This window comes from Rhinatrema bivittatum, chromosome 3, assembly GCF_901001135.1.
Source record: "Rhinatrema bivittatum chromosome 3, aRhiBiv1.1, whole genome shotgun sequence".
In the NCBI taxonomy this organism is placed as follows: Eukaryota; Metazoa; Chordata; class Amphibia; order Gymnophiona; family Rhinatrematidae; genus Rhinatrema; species Rhinatrema bivittatum.
The window spans coordinates 586,906,478-586,930,123 of NC_042617.1; positions in this window are offsets into that span (position 1 = coordinate 586,906,478).

Sequence of the window (23,646 nt, forward strand, 5' to 3'; positions counted from 1 at the left end):
CACCACGACATCAAGCTCCTCCAGGCAGAATTCGTGCTTGCCTGAATGTCTGGGAAACAATAACATCAGATGAATGGGTGCTGGAGATAGTACGTCAAGGCTACCAACTCCAATTTGTAACAAAACCCATCTTGCCTCATCTTTCCACACTCAAGATCTACAATTCCCATCCACAACTGGGGGAGGAAATTGCTTCACTTCGCAAACAACAAGCAATTCGACAAATCCATCCACATCCCAATTTAGCAGCATTTTATTCCCCGTACTTCCTCATACCAAAGAAGTCTGGGGGCCTTCGCCCAATACTAGACCTAAGGGAGTTGAACAAATTTCTCATCAAGGAGAAATTCAAGATGGTATCGTTGAAGTCAATTCTTCCTCTCATTCAAACCAACGATTGGATGTGCTCCATCGATCTGAAGGATGCTTACACGCACATTCCAATCCATCCTTCATCGTGGCGTTACCTGTGCTTTCGATACAGACATCAACACTACCAGTACAAAGTTCTTCCCTTTGGACTTTCGGCTGCACCCAGAGTTTTCACCAAATGCATGATAGTGATGGTGGCTCATCTCAGGAAACAAGGTATAACCATCTTTCCATATCTGGACGATTGGCTCATAATCGCCTCAACTCCGAACATCTTACAGGATCACCTCAATCGGGTGATACATTTCTTGCAAGAACTAGGGTTGGTGATAAATTTTCAAAAATCACATCTACAACCAACACAGCAGTTACAGTTCATAGGCGCATGCCTGGACACGACGTGCAACAGAGCATACCTCCCAGACGACAGAATATCACATTTCCGTCAACTTCTGCACACCTTGAAACATACTCAGAGACCGTCAGCAAGACAAGTCCTGGTAATTCTAGGCCACATGGCAGCGGCAAATTTCATGGTTCCCAACACCAGGCTACACATGAGACGCCTACAATGGGGTCTAAAACGACAATGGAAACAGCATTCACAACCATTGACGCAGAAGGTATTGCTAACCGCAGAAATGAAAAAAGATATAGCATGGTGGCTCCTAGACTCCACCTTGTCCAAGGGAGCGTTGTTCAGCTCCCATCCTCACAATGCAGTCCTAACCACAGATGCGTCTCGCAAGGGATGGGGGCTCACCTCAAGATTTACGAAACCCAAGGGTTATGGACATTCTCAGAACAACATTTACAAATAAATCTATTGGAACTCAGAGCGATTTGCAACGCATTGCGAGTCTTCCAAGACCACCTGAAGGGACGCAGGGTCATGATCTACACGGACAACCAAGTAGCGATGTTTTACATCAACAAACAAGGAGGGTCCGGTTCATGGTCCCTCTGCAAGGAGACCCTGACAATCTTCGAACACGCTCACAAGAATTGCATACATCTACAGGCAACTTACCTACCGGGAGTTGCAAACACAAGAGCGGACAGACTAAGCCGCATCTTTCATCCCCACGAATGGACACTCAATACAGAAGTAGTCCAGAACATATTTCTGCAGTGGGGGACACCTTCTATAGATCTCTTTGCAACAGAGATCAATTCTCAAGTTCCCAAATTCTGCTCGATAAGACCAAGCCAATTCAGGATTGCTCAAGATGCCTTCCTCATTCCGTGGACGACAGGCCTCCTCTATGCCTTTCCTCCCATACCTCTCATAACAAGAACAATTCAGAAATGTATAGCGGACAAAGCTCAACTGATACTCATAGCCCCGGCATGGCCGAGGCAACCATGGTACAGTTTCCTGCTTCGACTATCTATCAAGGATCCAATTCTATTACCGAATCGTCAAGATCTTCTCAGCCAAGATCAAGGAACACTACTACACCCGCTACATTCATCTCTACACTTGACAGCTTGGAGATTGAAAGGCTCCTTCTAACAGAACAAGGAGTTTCCACTTCAGCACAATTCATTTTGTTACAATCAAGGAAACTCTCAACCAGGAAAAATTATAGCTATAAATGGAAACGCTACTCTGCCTGGTGCACTTCCAACAGTGTACCACCATTGGACTGCTCCCCGGAATTGCTCATTGATTATCTTCATACACTATATGTAGCTGGTCTAGCAACATCATCCATCAGAGTTCACCTCAGCGCCATAGGCGCCTATCATAGACCAATCAATGACATTCCTATATCCAATCACCCATTACTGACTCGTTTCATAAAGGGTTTAACACACATTCGTCCTCCGGTATCCAAACCTCCAGTTCCATGGAATCTCAACATAGTTCTGGAACAACTCATGTTTTCCCCATTTGAACCTATGGACTCAGCACACATTAAATACCTCACTTGGAAGGTGGTATTCCTGGTTGCGGTAACATCAGCACGAAGAGTTAGTGAGTTACAAGCTTTGGTCCATTATCCTCCATACTTGCAATTTCATCAACAGAAAGTAGTTCTACGAACTCACCCATCCTTCCTACCGAAAGTAGTTACCCCATTCCATCTCAATCAGACAATGGAATTACCAATATTTTTCCCTAAACCTCATGCAAACGATAGGGAAAAGCTACTGCACACACTGGATTGTAAGAGAGCTTTAACACACTACAAAGAAAGGAAGAACTCGGACTCCCATGTTTCTCAACTCTTTGTTTCCTACGACCCGAAGGCACCTGGACTGCCAGTGGCTAAACGCACCATCTCCAGTTGGATAGCACAGTGCATCAAATTCTGCTACGACAAACAGAATTTACATTTACAGTCTACTCCTAAAGCTCACCAAGTCAGAGCAGTAGCAACATCCTTAGCACACCTGAAGAATGTGCAACCCATAGACATCTGCAAGGCAGCTACATGGTCATCACTGCATACCTTCACATCTCATTACTGCCTTGACCAACAAGCAGCCACGGATGCGAAGATAGGGCAAGCAATACTGCAATCTCTATCCTTCTGTCCTCGGTGACTGCCACACTGTCAAAGATCACGTCCAACCATATATGTCATAAATGACGTGATCGGGAGCTTTGGACTCCCATGACAGCATGGCTAATTCAGCCCTGCTATCGACGGGAAAAAGCAAGTTTGCTTACCGTAAACGATGTTTCCGTAGATAGCAGGATGAATTAGCCATGCTGACCCACCCTCCTCCCTGGCAGTCACCAAGTCTTCGACTACACTACAGCTTTATTACAGACTGAGGAGATACCGATACTTTCCTGCATGGGAACACATGCGCAGCCGCAGAGAGCAAAGCTCTGTTCTCTGTTTTTACAAGCTCCGCCTCCCGGGCCTGATTGACAGATCCCATGACAGCATGGCTAATTCATCCTGCTATCTACGGAAACATCGTTTACGGTAAGCAAACTTGCTTATATTCAACAGTGCTGCCTCACCGCTGAATATCCCAGCTAAGGTAGCCGGATAAATGTATCTGGCTAACTTGCCAAGCTTCACAGCAGCTCAATGTGGCTCTCAGTGCTTCCAATGATAGCAATCCTAATGCTTTTTACTTTCCTAAGACATTGCAGGTTTATGTCTCAAAAAAAATGCATGCATATATATTAGACACATGCTCATAAATTTCAAACTTGTGCTAATTCAACTTTTGTGTCTGTTACTATATAATTGTAATTAGGTGGCGTTTGCATATGTATGATGGATACTTTTCTTTTTTTTTTTTTTACTGATCCAAGGAAATGGATCCCCTAGGTGGCTGAGATCACTTGCCTGTGAATCTACTAGGAGTACTTTTAATTAAACTGGACAGTCTAAAGCTTAAAAAAAATTTAAAAATTTGTACAGTAAAAGGATGACAATTGTGGCAGGATCAGTGACAATGTCCAACTCAAGGACAACGTAAAAGACCTTGGTATATGGATTGACAATGAACTAAACTACAAAAAACACATCGCAACAAAAACAAAAGAAGGCTTTCATAAACTCCAAATACTTAAACATCTAAAACCGCTGCTTCACCACCAAGAATTCAGGACCGTCTTACATAGAAACATAGAAACATAGAAATGACGGCAGAAGAAGACCAACCGGTCCATCCAGTCTGCCCAGCAAGCTTCACACATTTGTTCTCATACTTAACTGTTTCTCTTGGCTCTTAGTAACCTTATGTTCTAATTCCCTTTTCACCCCCACCATTAATGTAGAGAGCAGTGCTGGAGCTGCTTCCAAGTGAAATATTAAGTTTGATTAGTTGGGTAAGCGGCAGCATAGCTCTCTGCCATGAAGCAGAGGGCAATGCTGGAAATGTGTGAAGTATCAGTTTTTCTTTTCCCCTGTCATTGAAGCAAGGAGTCATGCCGGACATGCACCGAAAGTGAAGAATGCCTTGAAAGTCACATTAACTATCATCAAATATTGAAAAGCCTAATAATTGGTAATACCTATAAGCCCATGAACCCATCCCTGTTTTTTTTTCTTTTTTTCTTTTCTTTTTTTAATTGGGAGATGGATGCCCTTCATCCTTCTACTCTGTGAAGGTGGACACCTACCACCGGCCACTGGCATCCCGCTCCGTTAATGCCTCTGTGGCTACTGCCGCTCCATGCAGTGTTTTACTACCTGCTCTTTATATGCGTCCTCTAGAACTGATGGATCCCATCCCTGGGTTTTTTTATTATTGATTTAATTGGGAGATGACAGCCCTCCATCCTTCCGCTCCGTGAAGGTGGACACCTACCACTGGCCACTGGCATCCCGCTCCGTGAATGCCTCTGTGGCTACTGCCGCTCTGTGCAGTATTTTACTACCTGCTCTTTATATGGACACCTACCACTGGCCACTGGCATCCCGCTCCGTGAATGCCTCTGTGGCTACTGCCGCTCCGTGCAGTATTTTACTACCTGCTCTTTATATGTGTCCTCTAGACCTGATGGATCCCATCCCTGTTTTGTTTTTTGTTTTTGTTTTTTATTTAATTGGGAGATGACAGCCCTACATCCTTCCGCTCCATGAAGGTGGACACCTACCACTGGCCACTGGCATCCCGCTCCGTGAATGCCTCTGTGGCTACTGCCGCTCCGTGAATGCCTCTGTGGCTACTGCCGCTCCGTGCAGTATTTTACTACCTGCTCTTTATATGCGTCCTCTGGACCTGATGGATCCACAATATTTATCCCATGCCCCTTTGAAGTGCTTCACAGTTTTGGACTTCACCACTTCCTCCGGAAGGGCATTCCAGGCATCCACCACTCTCTCCGTGAAGAAATTCTTCCTGACATTGGTTCTTAGTCTTCCTCCTTGGAGCCTCAGCTCGTGACCTCTGGTTCTGCTGATTTTTTTCTGTTGGAAAAGGTTTGTCATTGTCTTTGGATCGTTAAAGTTTTTCAAGTATCTGAAAGTTTGAATCATATCACCCCTGCTCCTCCTTTCCTCCAGGGTGTACATATTTAGATTCTTCAATCTCTCCTCGTATGTCAACCGATGAAGACCCTCCACCTTCCTGGTCGCCCTTCTCTGTACCGCCTCCAACTTGTCCTTGTCTCTTTGTAGATACGGTCTCCAGAACTGAACACAGTACTCCAGGTGAGGCCTCACCAAGGACCTGTACAAGGGGATTATCACTTCCCTTTTCTTACTCGATATTCCTCTCTCTATGCATCCCAGCATTCTTCTGGCTTTTGCAATCGCCTTGTCGCATTGTTTCGCCGACTTCATATCATTAGACACTATCACCCCAAGGTCTCTCTCCTGCTCCGTGCACATCAGCCTTTCCCCCCCCATCGAATACAGTTCATTCGGATTTCCACTCCCCAAATGCATGACTTTGCACTTCTTGGCATTGAATTTCAGCTGCCATATCTTCGACCACTCTTCCAGCTTCCTTAAATCCCGTCTCATTCTCTCCACTCCTTCCGGCGTGTCCACTCTGTTGCAGATCTTAGTGTCGTCCGCAAAAAGACAAACCTTACCTTCTATCCCGTCCGCAATGTCGCTCACAAAGATATTGAACAGGACCGGTCCCAACACCGATCCTTGCGGTACACCACTTAAAACCGCTCTCTCTTCAGAGAAAGTTCCATTTACCATCACGCATTGTCTTCTGTCCGTCAACCAGTTTGCAATCCAGGTCACCACTTCGGCACTCACTCCCAAGCTTTTTGTTTTATTCACCAGTCTCCTGTGCGGAACCGTATCAAAAGCTTTGCTGAAATCCAAGTAGATGACATCTAGCGCTCTTCCTTGATCCAATTCCTTGGTTACCCAGTCGAAAAAGTCAATCAGATTTGTCTGACAGGATCTTCCCCTGGTGAATCCATGCTGCCTCTGGTCCATCAATTCTCCGGACTGTAGATATTTCACTATTCTCTCTTTCAACAGTGACTCCATTACTTTTCCCACCACCGAAGTGAGGCTAACTGGTCTGTAGTTACCAGCCTCTTCTCTGTTCCCACTCTTGTGAAGCGGGACCACCACCGCTCTTCTCCAATCACTCGGCACCACTCCCATTTCTAGGGATCTATTGAACAGGTCACACAGCGGACCCGCCAGCACATCTCTGAGCTCCCTCAGAATCCTTGGATGAATCCCATCAGGCCCCATGGCTTTGTCCACTTTCAGATTCTTTAGCTCTTCCCATACATTTTCTACAATCTCTTATTTTCACCAGTCTCGACTACTGCAATTCACTCTTGATAGGACTCCCCAAAATGGCCTTAAAACTACTTCAATTACTACAGAATGCTGTAGCTAGTGTCCTATCCAAAAAAAAAAAAAAATCAGACCACATCACCCCTGTACTCAACAGTCTACACTGGCTACCAGTAGAAAAAAGAATTGAATTCAAAATACTGACAATCTTACATAACGCAATATACAAAGCAGATAACCATGCACTCAATAACATCATACAGATACACAGATCACAACGCACGACAAGAATCGCAAGTAAATTACATCTAGTCATACCATCACTTCCATTAGCTAAGCTATCCAACACAAGGAACAGAGCAATTTCCATTGCAGGACCAAAATTATGGAACTCACTACCAGACTACCTGAGCTCACAAAGCAACATCAAATCATTTAAAAAAGAGCTCAAAACATGGATATTCAGTCAAACTTTCAAAGACGGTATCGGTTAACTACACATAACTTATCACATAACCAATTTCGGTTATGCATGAACAATCCCAAGACTATTACATAGAACGTTTGAGCTTGACTGTTCACTGACAAGAATGATTCTATATAATTATCCACTGACTTCTAAAATTAGTTTCTCATAGGTAAATCGAACGTTGACATCCACTTCTTTCCGTTAAAAATATATTTCCCCCTTCAATGATAACACAATTCAAATTATATAAATTAATCCACTCTAAGTTGTTGTTGTCTTTAATTTACATAAGTTCAATCAATTTGTTGATCATTACCCGGTTTGATCACAGTTATACCCTGTTTGTATTAGTTATTGGCAAAATGTACTAAGTTGTTATATCTGTAAACCGGAGTAAAGGCATCTAGATATACTTCGGTATAAAAAAAAACCAAATAAATAAATAAATGTATTACTTCTTGCTATTTTGGGGGAGTTTAGTTCCATTCCCCAGGACAATATCCCAAATACTTTAAAAAAAAAAAAGGAGCACCTCTCTGGCCCATCCCTCACCCCAATCACATCCACCTACAAATCTGTTATTATTATTTACATTTCCCAAGGTAAATTCTTAAGAGTTTGAGCCTCGATGCTGCTCAGCCATTTCTAATCCCAGCATGAGGTAAGTGAACGGGTTTTGTTATCCTTGCCACTTTACGTTTTTTTTGTTAAAGATGATTGAATAATGAATGTATATGAAAGATGCATAAATTGACAGTCAGGACTGAAGCCTTGACAATTGGCCCCCACTAACAAGTTTCAGACAGAGTGCTAATTTAACCCCTATACATTTAAATAATAGTTTATAATCTGTGTGTGCTCACACTGCTGTTTTCCACCTGCAACTCCCTCCATATCCATCCTATGATGAAGGGGCTCATTCAGCACCAAAATAGAGTCCTAACTCACTTATCTAAACTTGGTTGGTGTTGTCTAGTGCAGGGGTTGGAAAGATTCTCCTTGAGAACCCCAAGGTGTTTGACTTTATTCCTTCCTTTCAAAAAAAAAAGAGATCTCAGACAGATGTCATGTTTGCAAACTTAAACTTCTTTTCTAAACGTTTCCAACACACCATTAACTGAATTTATATCTTCACAGCAAGGGTTCTCCCTGGAACTCATTCCCTTAAAATGCTCATGCTGGTGAGGTAATTTTCTTATCCTGCTATGAAATGGTTTCCTGCATTCACATTGTGAAAGGTCAAGAAATTATTCCGCGAGGGATTAACTATAATGCTTAAAAATGTGCATCAATGTCATTTTCACCGACTTTACAATGGTAAGAAATCACTCCAAAAATCTGCTCTGAAAAGCATTAAAACAGTATTCCCCCTGATGGTAGACGTTAAGTAGTCATACAGTCAAATTTAATTTGTATGTAAAATAATTATCATTAACTTCTCTAGGATTTATTTTCACTACCTTGATGAATAGCATATAAGCAATGATGTGCTTGTAATCTTCATACAAACTTTGACACAAAGAGCAATTTATTTTGAACATAAAATTTACTGTCCACATACGACATAAGTATTATGTTACACAAATTGTGTCTCCAATATGGTTTACATTAAAAAGGAATTCAGACAAAAATGTACGCTTATGGAAATTTGACAATGTATAACCTCATAATGTCAATAAGTATCACAATTTTATGCACAATTTTCACCAGAACACATTGAAGAGCTTAAATGTTTCAAAAGGGATCTATAAATATCCTTCATATCTTTGTGTTGATTGAATTACTTCAGCTCCTAAATTGCAAGTATGAAAACAAGCATTTTTTGTACTTTTGGTATAAGCAACACTTACAGTAAATGCCTGGATTGTAGGAATCAGCATCGCCTTGCACGTGTAAGGTCCTGGTGGGAACCTTACGTAGAAGGGTGCCCAGTAGAAGGGTAATGCTATGTAGCGCGTGTTCACAGCGCCCCATCATAGGAATCAGCAGTCGCCTTGCACGTGTAAGGTGCTGGTGGGAACCTTACGTAGAAGTGTGCCCTGTAGAAGGGTAATGCTATGTAGCGCGTGTTCACGGCGCCCCATCATAGGAATCAGCAGTCGCCGTGCACGTGTAAGGTCCTGGTGGGAACCTTACGTAGAAGTGTGCCCTATAGAAGGGTAATACTACGTAGCGCGTGTTCACAGCGCCCCATCATAGGAATCAGCATCGCCTTGCACGTGTAAGGTCCTGGTGGGAACCTTACGTAGAAGTGTGCCCTGTAGAAGGGTAATGCTATGTAGCACGTGTTCACGGCGCCCCATCATAGGAATCAGCAGTCGCCTTGCACGTGTAAGGTCCTGGTGGGAACCTTACGTAGAAGGGTGCCCTGTAGAAGGGTAATGCTATGTAGCGCGTGTTCACGGCGCCCCATTATAGGAATCAGCAGTCGCCTTGCACGTGTAAGGTCCTGGTGGGAACCTTACGTAGAAGGGTGCCCGGTAGAAGGGTAATGCTATGTAGCGCGTGTTCACAGCGCCCCATCATAGGAATCAGCAGTCGCCTTGCACGTGTAAGGTGCTGGTGGGAACCTTACGTAGAAGTGTGCCCTGTAGAAGGGTAATGCTATGTAGCGCGTGTTCACGGCGCCCCATCATAGGAATCAGCAGTCGCCGTGCACGTGTAAGGTCCTGGTGGGAACCTTACGTAGAAGTGTGCCCTATAGAAGGGTAATACTACGTAGCGCGTGTTCACAGCGCCCCATCATAGGAATCAGCATCGCCTTGCACGTGTAAGGTCCTGGTGGGAACCTTACGTAGAAGTGTGCCCTGTAGAAGGGTAATGCTATGTAGCACGTGTTCATGGCGCCCCATCATAGGAATCAGCAGTCGCCTTGCACGTGTAAGGTCCTGGTGGGAACCTTACGTAGAAGGGTGCCCTGTAGAAGGGTAATGCTACGTAGCGCGTGTTCACGGCGCCCCATTATAGGAATCAGCAGTCGCCTTGCACGTGTAAGGTCCTGGTGGGAACCTTACGTAGAAGGGTGCCCTGTAGAAGGGTAATGCTACGTAGCGCGTGTTCACAGCGCCCCATCATAGGAATCAGCAGTCGCCTTGCACATGTAAGGTCCTGGTGGGAACCTTACGTAGAAGGGAGCCCTGTAGAAGGGTAATGCTATGTAGCGCGTGTTCACGGCGCCCCATCATAGGAACCAGCAGTCGCCTTGCACGTGTAAGGTCCTGGTGGGAACCTTACGTAGAAGTGTGCCCTATAGAAGGGTAATGCTATGTAGCGCGTGTTTACGGCGCCCCATCATAGGAACCAGCAGTCGCCTTGCACGTGTAAGGTCCTGGTGGGAACCTTACGTAGAAGGGTGCCCTGTAGAAGGGTAATGCTATGTAGCGCGTGTTCACGGCGCCCCATCATAGGAATCAGCAGTCGCCTTGCACGTGTAAGGTCCTGGTGGGAACCTTACGTAGAAGGGTGCCCTGTAGAAGGGTAATGCTATGTAGCGCGTGTTCACGGCGCCCCATCATAGGAATCAGCAGTCGCCTTGCACATGTAAGGTCCTGGTGGGAACCTTACGTAGAAGGGTGCTGCTATGTAGCGCGTGTTCACGGCGCCCCATCATAGGAATCAGCAGTTGCCTTGCACGTGTAAGGTCCTGGTGGGAACCTTACGTAGAAGGGTGCCCTGTAGAAGGGTAATGCTACGTAGCGCGTGTTCACAGCGCCCCATCATAGGAATCAGCAGTCGCCTTGCACGTGTAAGGTCCTGGTGGGAACCTTACGTAGAAGGGTGCCCTGTAGAAGGGTAATGCTATGTAGCGCGTGTTCAAGGCGCCCCATCATAGGAATCAGCATCGCCTTGCACGTGTAAGGTGCTGGTGGGAACCTTACGTAGAAGGGTGCCCTGTAGAAGGGTAATGCTATGTAGCGCGTGTTCACAGCGCCCCATCATAGGTTGTTGCAATAATACAAGCCAGGATTCATATTAGTAAGTGACCCATCATAGTTTATAGGAGTTTTAGGAGCTTTTCATCTCCCTCTCCTGATGAACCAGGAAGAGTGGATGCATGAAGAATACAAGTCTTTTAAAAATAAATAAATCAGAGGAATAAACTAAGCACCAGCAAAGCCAGGATTTAAATCCCACTTCTGCCACTGATGTTCCTTGTAACCTTGGGCAAGGACAAACGTAGGGCCTGATTTATTACGACTTTTCTCCCATTCAGTGTCTATAGGAAAAATGCTTAGTAAATGAGGCCAGACCTCAGGCCATACCTACCAACTGCACCTGAATTTCTAATTGTCCTTGAGCTTGGATTTGGAAGGGCAAGTAATAATTGAATATAAAATCCAAGGTTAAATTCATTAGAGCTGCAGGCCAAATACGTTGGCATTCATATAGAAAACACAGACCCCTGTTTCTTTCCACTGCCTCTCAATCGTTTCCCACTCCCTCCAGGACCTTCACACCATCTCCCACCTCCTTACCTTTTTCCACAATGTCTCACACCCCAGCCTAACATACCCCTGCCGATGCAATCTATCCCATCGCTCAGTCCCCACTGTCCACTAAACCCTAAGTCCCTGTTCAGTGTCAGTCCTGGCTCTCCCCCATCCTTGATTCCTCAGTTTGAATCTATCCCTCATCCTCTCTCCCACCCAATCCCTGAAGTCCTGCTATCCTCCCCCCAGTACTAAACTCCCTCCAGCATAGCCCCTGATCTTGGAGCATGCTCCTTCTGTCTCCTAGAGCCTCTCTTTCTTTACCTTACTTTGTATCTGTTCCAGCAGAGCAAAAAACAGGAGAAAGGCATCATTATAAGTAAGAACACTACAATGAGCTTACAATTCTCCCCAAAGATACGCCTTGACCGCCTGACTGATCCGTGACCTCTCCTTTTGCCCTCCCTTCCCCCCCACCCCTGTAGGTATTCTCCTCTTCCTCCCATCCATCTTTTACTTCCCCCTGCTAATTTTCTTCACTGCCTTGTTTTAACTCCCTTGTTAAAACTAACATGTACATATGTATATAATTCCTGTATATGTCCTGTATTATCTCCTACCCCTGTTAACACTCCCCCTGTTAATGTTATCATTGTAAAGCCTGTTGCTAAGTTATGTTACATTGTGAACCGAGGTGATGTTTTGCAAACGTGCCTCGGTATATAAGAAACCTTAAATAAATAAATAAATAAATAAATAAATAAATAAAAAGGCAGAATTATCTGTTTAAATTGGAATAGATGTATATTGTAATGTTTTATTTTTATTTTGTATGTTGTGTAAATCTTTTACAGCTCAAGCATTAGCAATTATACTTATATTTCATATTCATTAAAATGTAATCTATCCCCACATGCACCCCCTATTTTTCCAGCTACTCTCCTTCTCCATTAGTTTACCCCTATCTTCTGTCAGCTCCCATTCTTGGTAAATCTTCGCCTTCGCCTGATAGCACTTTCTGTATCCCACTCTGTTAACTGGTAATCCTCTGATATTTCTATCGCATGATAGATCTGTTACTCACTCTGTTAAAACAATGCTTTTATCTCCAATGCTTTTATCACCATATTTTTTTCACTACTTAGATCCGTTGCTAGCTAGATCCTGTTATTTATGAACTTACCTTGTTTTCTCTACTTATATCCTGTTATTTATGAACTTTCCTTCTTAAGCCTGTTGCCACATATCACTTTATGTCATTCAGCTCCTGTTATACTATGAGTGTTTCTTGTAAAGCCTGTTGCTGCATTATGTTACTTGTGAACCGAGGTGATGTTCCAAAAGTACCACGGTATATAAAAATACCTAATAAATAAATATTAAAGTCATCAACCAGGTGCTTCTAACCTATTGTTCCTCTGCTGCCTCTTCCTCCTATATGGTTTAAACAATCAGCAAGGGAGCACCGCCTGGCTCAAACAGCTAGCTGAAATTTCAACTGTGCAAGGGGAAGAGACATCAGCAGAGGAGCAAGTCATTTAGAAGCACTCGGCCACCAACATCTCCTTCATGCTGTCCCCTGAAACATGAGGAGGGAGGTTGGCAGGTGTCTTTTTTAGACATAAGGCAGCCCAGAGCAAAAACTTTGGCAGGGACACCAAATCCTGAGAACTCTCCCTCCTGCCCTCTCCCTACCTCTGCATTCTTGTACCCATCCTCCTGCTGCACATTGACCTTGCTGAATGATTTCCTCCTGTCCACCCTCCTCTATGGCCCTTTCCTGAGTGCCTTCCCCCACCACACAGTTTTCACTCCTGATTGCCCCTCCCTGCATGTTCTTCCTCCTGACCTACTCCATGGATCCTTCCTTAAGTGAACTCCTCCCCACAAGGTCCCTTCTCAGGTGCTCTCCCACTTGCCTTCTTTCCCTCCTGTCCTCCCCTCCCCCCCCCCTTTTGCATGGTTTCCCTCCTGCTTTCTCCCCTATGGCTCCTCCCTAGGTGCTCTACCTGTTCTACTATCCCCTTCCCCCATAGCCATTTCCTGTATATTTTCCCTCATATCCCTCCCTAACTCTGCACCTACATCTGAGGGATAGGCAGCAGGGTAATTGTCCTGAGACTCCCAAATCACAGGAAATGCAGAGGGAACCTCAGGGCAAAGCAACACAAATTCACCTACTGAAACTTATGTATTATAGATGCTGCATGGAAGAAATGTACCCTGTGCCAGGCTGTACTCAAGATGACCTTAGTAACATTTTATGTTAGAACACCACCACTATATAACAGCTATTTATTGGCACAAGAGTTGAAGAAATCAGTCAACATCTTGGTTGCTGAAGAAGCAGGCAGACTGGAGGAGCTGGAGAAATGACTCAGTCCTGCTATCAAGTATGAGCCCTTCTTCCTTCATGAGCTTGTGCAGAAATTACACAGGTATCAAAAAAAAAAAAAAAAAGCTTTTAAACCTCAATTTTGCAAAATCAGTCACATAGAAAGGTTATTTGGAATGATTAAAGGGAAATGTGGCTCTGTCTTACAGCCATTTTCTCTTGTATATGTCTTTTTCGCACACCTCTGAAATTTAAAGAATATTTTTTTAGCCTTTCCTTTTGGGCTTCCAGTTCAATTAAAACTGGCTTCTGTAAGGCTACGGTTCCCCGAGCCTTCATTCTCAACTACCTCATGTTTTTAGGGGTAAAGTTTCCTCCAACTACTTCAGGGGGTAGTGCTGAATTGGCCTAGGAAGACCTGAAGAAGGAAGCAGTGTCAATATCAGCCCACACAAGTCCGAAGTTGGAGGAATGGCATTGGCCCACATGACCTAGAAAACATTAGCAAGATGGCCCTCACAAGTTTGCAGGAATCAGAGGATGGCGCAGATTAGCATGGGCTGGAAGATGAAGGAGGCGGCTGCAGCTGAATCAGATGGAAGGATTGAGTCTGGTGGGTTGGGCCTGGAGACAGGAATAGGCTGTGTTTTGGTCAGGTCGGGGTAAGGAAAGATTGCACCCTCTCTGCTCACTAATCCAAGCCAATCTGAGTCGCAAAATGTTTGCACCTCCTTTGCCAATCTGATTTCCCTACCCCTTGCCCCCACCACCAAACTAAGCAGGCAAACTATGTCTATGGATTTTTTCCCCTATCTTTAGTCCAATCATTGCAGGAGTTACAGACTGATGCTCCCTCCATAATCCGATAAGAGTAGGCACAGAGTCTAGCCAGGTGGTGTCACCATTATGTAACAACTAAACCACCCTCCTGTGTGTAGCAGCCTCCAACCCAAGGGATATGAACACTGCCTCCACAGCTCTTGGGGATTTATGACTTATTTTATTATGCCTAACTACTGATAATAATAATAATAAAAAAAAAAGTGTGCAAGGTTTTGATACATTGTTTAATTACCATGATTCTTTCAAAAGTTTTAGTGTTCTGTCCCAGCTGGGGACCTAGACAGAAAGTTAACCCTCCTTTCTAGCTTCCAAAAGCAGAGTTCCAGCGATCCTGTTTAGGGGGGAGCCTAACCGGATCCCCACAGCCCATTCCTCTTCATCTGACAACTGAGGAACACTAAACCATGACCCTGAAGAGGATGGAGACTCAAATGAACATTGTGCCAAATGGGAAACATCTGGGAGTTCAGGACAAATAGACCCTACGTTGACTCCCAAGGGAACCATCATAGGACCCCTGCAGAGAGGGAGGTGAACCACTAGTTTGTAGAACTCGCAAGGTCAGAAGCTCCTGTGCTAGTGTAGGTCTCAGAGCAGTCCCACAGTGTGAGAAAAATTCCTCAGTCTTTGAAAGCAGAGGCTCTAACCTCAATCTTCTAATTTCAGGGCTCAAGGATGCAAAGAAGTTCTTTGCCAGTTCTGATAGGTTCTCCAATCAATGGAGAACCAGCTAAGCCAACACAGAAAGGGTAACATTGTAATCTGTTCAATACTTAAGCATGAACAAAGTCAGAATCCAGCACCAATGAACCATTGGCCTGCACAAAAGCAATCTGCACCAGTGGTGGTCGACTAGAGACCTGCTCCATTGAGGGGGCACTTTCAGCATTGAAGAATTTATGGACCTTATGGATAGGAAAATTGGTTCTTACCTACTAATTTTCATTCCTTAGTACCACGGATCAGTCCAGAGTGTGGGTTGAGCCTCCTGTCCAGCAGATGGAAACAGACCAAAACTGTGAGGGTATCCTATATCAGGAAAGAGCCTACCCTACATCCCCTTCAGTATAAAGTACTTTCAAAGCAGATAAGACTTCAAGGATCAAGCAAGCAACAAGAAAAGAACTGGTAAATCAACAAGTGAACAATTGAAAGAATTCTGAATAAACAAGATGCTCTTACTTAAATATTGTATTTTCATCTGTAAGATGCTTCCAGTGCCTTGAGTAATAATAGAAAAAAAAAATCAGATAATTGAAAAGCCTGTAGAGAAAAAAAAAAAAGAACCTTCAAGTGGATGTAACAGATCTAGTACGGGAGGGTGTCTGTACATACCCAGATCAGTCCAGACCATGGGATATACCAAAGCTTCCCTAAACAGGGGGTGACAAGAGATAGTACCGCTCGAAGAACCTGCCACCCGAAAGAACCAAGAACAGGAGCATGCACATCAAGGTGGCAATGACGAGCAAAGGTCTGCAGGGACTTCCAAGTAGCTACCCTACATATTTCTTGCAGAGAGACCGATTGACTCTGCCCAAGAAGTGGCCAGAGACCGTAAGGAATGAGCTTTTAAGCCTTCAGGTACTGGTCGACCCTTACAGATGTAAGCCGACGCAATGGCCTCCTTTAGCCACCCGCAATAGTAGGCTTGGAAGCCTTATTACCTTTATTTGAACCACTCCACAGAACAAAAAAAGTGAAGAGAGACCCAGAACTCATTTGTAACCTGAAGGTAACGCAGCAAGACCCGTTTCATATCTAGGCACAGATCACCTCCAGATGTGTTTGCTACTTCTGAAGAAGAAAAAGCCAGAAGTTCCACTGACTGATTGACATGAAAGGAAAACACGACCTTTGGCGAGAACGAGGGTACAGTCTTAAGGGATACCCCTGAATCAGAAAAACATAGAAAAGGTTCCCTGCACGACAGCGCTTGGAGCTCTGAGACTCTTCTGGCAGAACAAATGGACACCAAGAAGACCGATTTGAGAGTCAAATCCTTAAGCGTAGCCTGCCTTAAAGGTTCAAAAGGAGCTTCGCAGAGAGCCCGGAGAACCAAGTTAAGACTCCATGAGGGACAAGTAACCCGGACCAGAGGATTCAAGTGCTTGGCTCCGTTGAGAAAACAGACTACATCTGATGATCCGCCACCGAGTAACCATCAATGGTACCTAAGATGAACAGAGAGCTGAGACCTGCACTCGCAAGGAACTGAAAGACAAGCCCTTGGAGAGACCATTCTGGAGAAAAGAGAGGACCTGGGAAACCGGAGCCTTACGAGCAGATAAACCCGAGGCAGCACATGCACTTTCGAAAACCTTCCATACTCTGACATTAGATGGCTTCCTGGCCCACAACAGAGTGGATATAACTTCTTTCTTATATCCCTTCTTTCTCAATCTCCACCATTCAAAAGCCAGGCCGCTAGACAGAAGCAATGCGCCTGAGCGAAAACTACGGGACTCTGTTGAAGAAGATGGGGAAGATGACCGAGGCAGAGAGGATCGTCCGTGCGCGATTCATGAGGTCTGCAAACCACAGTCTGCGGGGCCATTCTGGAGCCACTAGAATGACGAGACCATGATGAAGCTTGATTCTTCAGAGCACTTTGCCCACTAACTGCCAAGGAGGGAACACGTACAGTAGAACGTCGTGGGGCCAAGGAAGGACCAGGGCATCTACCCCTTCCGTGCAATGTTCCCGTCTGCGGCAGAAGAACCGAGGAGCTTTCGAATTGCTCATGGTGGCCATCAGATCCAAGTGAGGGGGACCCCACCTGCGGATGATCAGGTTCATCGCTGCGACTGACAACTCCCACTCGCTGGGATCTAGCTGCTGGCGACTGAGGAAATCCGCCTGAATGTTCTCCTTCCCCACAATATGGGACGCAGCCAAGCGCTCTAGGTGATGCTCTGCCCATTTGAAGAGCTTGCTGGCTTCCAGAGCGACTAGGCGATGACTCCTGGTGCCCCCCCGTCGATTGATGTAGGCTACCATGGTGTTGTCCGATAGGACCCGCACCATCTTGTAACAGAGTAGGGGGAAGGAAAGCCTTGAGAGCCAGGCGAACCAATCGAGCTTCCAATCGATTGATGTGCCAGCGAGATTGGACCAGAGACCAATACCCATGAGTAGACTGGGTCTGGCACACAACTCCCCAGCCGGAGAGGCTGGCGTCCGTTGTTTTCACGATCCACTGCGGCGTCTAAAGGGACACCCCCTTCTGAAGATGGGCAGGTGAGAGCCATCACTGCAGTTCTACGACGGTAGACTCTGAGAGCGGGAGGGGCGTCCAAAACTGTTCAGATACCGGTTTTCCAGCAGATAGCCAGGCCTTCTGTAACGGACACATATGCGCAAAACGCCCAAGGGACCAGATCGATAGTGGAAGCCATGGATCCCAGAACTTGAAGATAGTCCCAGGCCGTTGGCAGGGCAAGAGAGAAAATTGCGCACTTGGCCCCTGAGTTTGAGCGATCAGTCCTCCGGAAGAAACAACTTGCTGACTCGAGTGTCTAATTGTGCCCCCAGAAATTCCAAGGTCTGGGATGGTTGAAGTTTGTTCTTGGGAAAGTTGACGACCCACCCCAGAGAGGTCAGACAAGACAGGACCTTGCAGACTGCCAACTTGCAAAGAGACTGCGATTTGGCTCGAATGAGCCAATCGTCCAGATAAGGGTGGACTAGACTCAGTCTCGACACAGGGTGGCCGCCACTACCATCATTACCTTGGTGAAAGTGTGCGGCACCGTGGTGAGACCGAAGGGGAGCGCTCGAAACTGAAAACGTTGGCTCAGTATTTCGAACCGAAGATACCGCTGATGATCGCAGCGAATCAGGATGTGTAAGTAGGCCTCCATCAGATCGAGTGACACCAGGAATTCTCCAGAACGAACCGCCACTATCACCGCCCTCAAGGTTTCCATCCAAAAATGGAACAAGTTTGAGATCCAAAATTGGACGAAAGGAGCCCTCCTTTTTAGGATCGACGAAGTAGATGGAATATTGGCCGAGCCCTTGTTCTTCCACTGGGACTATGGCACCCAGGTCCAACAGCCTGTTCAAGGTCTGTTCGACCACAGGCCTCTTTAGACTTCCACAGGGGGAGATTGGGTGAAGATCCGGTAGGTCTTAGAAAAAGGCTACACATTAGAATTTGCTCATCACCTCTAGGACCCACTGATCCGTCGTTATGTTGGCCCATTCCTTGAGAAACTGGGACAGCCATCCACCTAAGTTTCAAACAGAGGAATGAGCCGGCACCATTTCATTGGGAGGAGGACTTTGTGGCAGAGTGTTGCTGGCTACTATCCATGAAGGGTCAGCGTCCCCGAAAGGAATGAGACCAGGATTGAGATCGGGAAGCATTACCCCTCGGGAAGGAACCCCGTGCTCTGGTGTTAAAACGACATTGCCCCCTGAATCGAGTGCGAGAGGGTAAGAAAGGCTGACTTGTTTTGGGCAGTCCTCCGGCAACTTATAAACCTTATTTTCCCCCCAGAGATTTGATAAGTTGCTCTAGGTCTTCACCAAAAAGCAACTGTCCCTTGAAGGGAAGAGTTCCCAACTGTGCTTTGGAAGAGGCATCCGCAGACCAATTTCTCAGCCAGAAGAGACATCTAGCCGAAACCGTGAAGTCCATAGCTTTGGCTTGCCCTCGCAGAAGATCGTAAAGGTCGTACGCCCCATACACAAAATCGCTCCTTCCAAACGATCTGCCTGCTCCGCCTCTGCAGACGGGAGGTCTTGGGTGCTGAGTAATTGCTGAACCCACCTAAGGCTTGCCCGCTGCATAAGACTGCCGCAGATTGTCGCCCGAACTCCCAAGGACAAGACCTCAAATTTGCATTTGAGGTAAAATTCCAACTTGCGGTCCTGGACATCCTTCAGAGCCGTAGCCCCCACCACCGGGATGGTGGTGTGTTTGGTAACCGCCGAAACAGAGGAATCCACCTTGGGCATCTTAAGTAAATTCAAGCAGTCCTCAGGGAGGGGGTAGAGCTTGTCCATAGCCCTTCCCACTCGGAGTCCCGCCTCCAGGGAATCCCATTCCCTAAGCAGCATCACCTTGTGCATCAGGTGAAATGGAAAATTACATGGAAGAGCCCTAAGTTCCGCCAGGACCGGGACCATGTTGGCAGGCATTGTGGGCGTAACCATATCTGCAGGGGGCACCTCAATTCCCAGTTCCTGCAAGATGAAGGGAATGAACGGTTCCAGTTCCTCCTTTTTAAATAAACGGAGGACCCGAGGATCGTCCCCCTCGAGGGAGGGGGGTTAGGAAGCAAAGGATCGACATCCGGATCCGGAGTTGAGGCTGGCAGCGGCTGGGGGGGTCCAGAGGCGGCAGGACCCCCGGAACCACCCTGACCCTAACAGAGCCCTGTCCCTCCAGCACCTTTGGAGGTTGCGGCGGGGAAATTTGTGGGTTTTTAAACCGGGGGTGGGGGTGGGGTTTCCAGGGATGATCTTCCTCCTGTTGCAAGCTGGCTAAATAGGACTTGTGCATAAGAAGCACAAACTCTGCGGAGAAACGAGACAGACTTTCCGGGGGGGGGGGGGGGGGGGGGGGGGGCACTAAAGAATCGGGCTCACCTTCTTCCTGCACATCCGATTCTGCAATAGAGCCTGCCAAGATGGCCGCCGATCCTGCGGTTTTTCGAGCCGGAACGGCCTGGAACTCGCCTCCAGGTTGCTGTTGACAAGGAGACAGCTGAGGGACCCTCCCCACCCGGTAGGCACCCTGAACAGAGGCCTCCGCGGGAGAGCCGCTTGGCAAGCTCTTCACAGGCATTACAGGCGCTGGGACGCGGCATCAGCACTGAAGAAAAAAAAACCACTGAAAAAATATAAACAGCTGAGCTGTGCAGGGCTGAAGCCGGCCAGCAGAGGCAGCGACTAAACTCTACACGCTGCCGGAGCTGTCCACAGTGCTTAAGAGGTAATAAAAGCCAGCCCTGCCTGTACCTTTTTTTTTTTTTTTTTTTATTGCTTAGCAAATCCAGGGGAAAACACTCCCTTCACAAGCCAAAGGGTACAGTTCAAACAGTGGACAGCCATCCAAGGGGGGTGTGATTAGACCACTAGTATCACCCCAGATGGTCACCACGAAAAAGGAGCCTAGGGTGAAAAAGTGGAAGGCAAGGCCCCTCCCCCCCGGCTCCCAGCAGAGCGGAGAGATTGAACTGTCTCTGTGAGAAAAAAAAGGAGAAATCTTTCAAAGTCCTCTTTTTTTTTTTTAAACCAAGAATTAAATACTTGCTTGATCCAGACCAGAAAGGAAAGAAGATCCCCTCAGGAAAACTAAGGGAAGAAGGAGGGGAACCGCATCTGCTAGAGACAAATACTAAAGGGGTGTAGGGTAGACTGTCCTGATATAGGATACCCTCACAGGTTTTGGTCTGTCTCCATCTGCTGGACAGGAGGCTCAACCCACGGTCTGGACTGATCCGGGTACATACATGGAAACCCGTGCTGAAGCACTTCACTCCTGTCTCAAGGAAGACACCAGAATCTGCCATGCCAAAAATGAATATTTTGTCTTGCACTCCATACCAGTGGAGCCTTAGATGGCCTCAAGTCTAGAATGAACAATTGGCTCAGTGTCATAGGGATCTTCCATGCTGTGGAGGATGGCCTGCTTTGGTGCCAGAGAGACTAGCTTTAGCAGAGTCCTACCATGATGGTGCTGACTGCTATTTTAATCATAGGGGAACAGCCCCAAAGGGAAATCCTCAAGAAACTTAGGTTTGGTTTCTGAGTTGGAAACTGAGGTTATGGTGCTCAACTGAGGAGTTGAGCACTATAACAGTGTGCTCAACTCCTCAGCTGACAGATTCAGAGGCAAGCACCACAGGTGGGGGGAGCCTCCCAATATATGCAAAAACACGAAGGGAATGCCTCCTATTTCAAAGCTCTTGTCTGATTACCAGCACAGGCCTCACTCCTGGAAGAAAAGCAGCTCCAAGCCAGTGATTGGAACTACTACCAACCTTACAGTTTCAGTCTTCCAGATACAGCACAGCTGTACCTTGAGAGACATAAGACTGCAGCTGTAGCAATTCATGGAGTTATGGTCCAGGCCCAAACACAGATAGAATGCATATCCGTGACAAACTTACAGCACCCACAGATGCAGGTCTTGAATGCACCTATAAAAAACCTTCTTGGCCTTAGTTTAGGATAGCTTTGTTTGAAGGGCTGCCAAGGGAACAGTTAAGATTAGCAACAAGGCAAAAACCACATTGAGATAAAACAATGAGCAAGGCCTAAAGGAAAATATCTTTGTATGAGAGGCTCAGAAAGTACAACTAAGCAGCTCACAGGGCAGCATGTGCATGGGAGCTCCTGCACATGCTCAGTAAAAAGACAGGGTCTGTTTCTGCACCATCAGATGTCACCCTGGCATATAGGCTAATTCAGCATGCTTGATGACATAGAAAATGTCAAGAGTATGGGGAAAAAGCTAGAGAAGAATCTGGAAGAGGAAGAGATGCAAAGTGGACCCTGCAGAGGAACCAGAAGATAGAGTGATGGTAGGACCCTGAAGGAATAAAGGAAGAAAGAACCTGAAGAGGCAAGTGGGAAGGTGCACCTAGGGAGGAGAGACCTGAATAAAGTAGAGCAGAGGTCCCCAAACCTGTCCTGGAGGGCCACCAGCCAGTCGGGTTTTTGGGATATCCACAATGAATATGCATGAGAGAAAATTTGCATGTTATGGAGGCAGTGCATGCAAATTCTCTCATGCATATTCATTGAGGATATCCCAAAAACCCGACTGGCTGGTGGCCCTCCAGGACAGGTTTGGGGACCACTGGAGTAGAGGAAGGAATGAATCTGAAGTTGGGAGGATGAGGTTAGAAATATGAAGGGAAGAAGTGCTGGAAGAAACAATATATGGCAAGAGATTGAGGTGGAATATCGGAAAAGGCGGAAGCTGATACGGAATTAGGAGGAAAATATGAGAGGAAAATGGAGGTAGAGAAGCAACTGCATACTTTGCCCTTAAGTGTGTAGGTGGCAGAAAGATAGTGCATGTGCATTTGAAAATCAAACATACGTGCTTACTTTCCTTATCTAACTTAAGCATGCCCACATGAATGCCTCTTGCCCCCGATTAAAAGTATGCATACACTGAAAGTTCACATATACTTTTAGCAGCTCTAAGGGGAGCAAATTTCAGCCAAGCCATTTATCAAGTTGATTTATGGCGGTTTCGCTTGCAAAAAAGCACCATAACGCATGGTGCTATGCTAATTTGGAAAAGGGGAGGCGTTTGGGGCGGGATTTCTGGCCAAGTGGGCTGAAATAACTACACCTTTTTCATTTGTGTTAAGCTGTGCGATATGGCTTTATTGCAGTTTGCGACATTTTCACAAATAGCGTTTTCAGTATATGAGAGAGAAAGAGAGACAGACAGAAAACAGACCTAGTAACTCCAGGTAATGTTTAAGTAGTAGTGTAGGGGTTAGGGGCCCCTTTGACATTCAGAGTGAGATTTACAAACAGAACAGTGCTCTCTTGTGAAGATTTGAGGAGTGAATGTTTTATCAAGCTAGGTTGAGAGAACATTGTACAAATCTCATCTTTGTGTGAGTTTCCTCACTCCGAGGGTCATCAAATCTTCACAAGAGTGTACTGTTCTGTTCATATGTCTCACACTGAATGTCAAAGGGGCCCCTAACCCCTACACTACTACCTAAACCTCACTTAAGAGTTATTAGGTGGGTCTCATATAGAGGTAAAAATACTTTACTATAAGGGCCTTATAGCTCGGCGCTCTCTCCTCCCCCCCCCCCCCCCCCAGTGGTTGTAGGTAGGAATTGCAACAATTGTGGTACTACACGGAAAGTGTGAAAAAGTTATCGCATTCTGCGCCAAGATAGCCAAGATAGCCTGTTTATCGCAAAGTGCACTATTACCATAAACCACACCCCTTTTCCTATCGCATGTGATATTTACTGCATTTTGTTAAATTTAGGCCTTAGTTAGGTAAATCAC